Genomic DNA, 1,813 nt, shown 5'->3' on the forward strand with positions numbered 1-1,813 from the left:
AAAAAATGTCACTGTGAACCTTAATTATCTGTTTTAATGATCCGAGTTATCTGGCACGTTAGCTTCATCCCAAGAATTGCACTTGCAGCAACAGTATGTCTCAGCATCCCAGCTATACGTTGATTTAATAAGCCCCATGGAGGAGAGCTGCTCAGTAAATCACTCAGGGCGCTGCGTCTGCTTTTCCATGCAGTCTTCCCCAGCAAACAGTAAGACCGTAACTCTCCCCTGAAATGCGTGTGTTGCCGGTTTTGAATCAATACAATAAAACGTTAACAAGCTCTGGAAGCACTAACGCTCCCATTCTCCCACCTGTTTAGCTGATAAAAGCCCTGAGAAGATCCAAAGGAAGAAGTTAGGGCTACAGGTCAGCTTCTGGATCTGCATAACACGAAGTACAGCTCTGTTCGTGCTTGGCTGTTCTAAATAATCACCAAATAAATGATGGTGCCAACATAGATTGCTGGAGCAAGCTGGTGGAAAAAAAGAAGAGGGGAAGTGCAAATAGAAGCTACTGCAAATAATTACTGCTTGCATGGATAGATTCAGCTGAATCACTCTCTTTGATGGCTGGACAGGGTGAACTTGAGGTACGAAGAAATATTATAACATATTCTAATGTTTTGGTACTCCAGAAATGTAGACAACAAGCCTTGAACCCCTCTGTAGAGAGGGTGAGAAGATTGGCCATGAGCTTTGCAGCACTTTGGATGTAAATTTGTCTGTCTTTCACCAGCCCGGACTGCTGAAGCTCATTCAGAGGCTGCAGGAAAGATGTGATTTTCTTCAGAAGTGGCCCTAATCCACATTATGCATGGTTTCATATTTGTACAGCTTCCAGAGACAATAAAATAGATTAGTGCCCATGAGTCAACCTGTGACGCATCAGTCCTTAACCTAAAAGCTATCTGTTGCTGCTCTCTCACAATCCAATTATGTATCCAAACAGCTATTATCTTGCATCCCCATAGAAACGCCTTTCCCTAGAAGTCATGGCCAGATTTAATTTCAAACCTGTTGCTTTTCAATTATATTTATCATAATGCCAGGAGTCCTTAAAAGTAAGGCAATCCCTCTGTGAGCACTGAAAGGGTTCAGCTTGAATGAATCCGAGCTGTGGAAAGGCAAAGAAGGATGAGCCCGGGCTCTTCGCTGTCTTTCCTGTTACTCCTGACCTATGCCTTATGATCTTTGTGAGACCTGGTTAGACGACAAAGAACAATAACAATACTTATTTTTGTCAGGAAATGCAAGCAACGTTCCATGTTTCAGCAGTAAAACTAACAGAAGCCCATAAAGATATGCAGTTGCATGGGAAGAACATCCTGGAAAGCATTACGGAGGGATCGCTTGGTAGACAGCTCCCACAAAACTTAGAGGGGGCAGCTTGGGAGACACCACCACCACAAACAGAACAAGACACTGAAAGCACAAAGCGTAATGTGCTCATTGCAAACCAGTCACATGCGAAGGAAGCTCTGCTTCTACGTATTTCAATACAACAATCACAATTTAAAAGAATTGGATGATTTGATCGGAAGAGATTTCATCTTCCCCAGTACAGCGCGGTACAAAGAGGCATTTGCAAAACTTTGAGTTCCTCTACCATAAAAATGCTTAAATTCAAAGTTCTGGAAAAGGTTTGTTCTTTGCCAAGACTAAAAGGTGTACATTTATTTTTAATAATAGACTAAAGTAAATTAAACCCAATCAGTTGCATCAGTGATCTGAATACATCGCAATCCAACAGATGGTTACTCAGGACCTAGCTAATAGATTGAAGGGAAGAATATTTGGGCTTTTCCTGCAGAGA

The sequence above is a fragment of the Aythya ferina genome, assembly GCF_964211825.1.
Source record: "Aythya ferina genome assembly, chromosome: 6".
Lineage (NCBI taxonomy): Eukaryota > Metazoa > Chordata > Aves > Anseriformes > Anatidae > Aythya > Aythya ferina.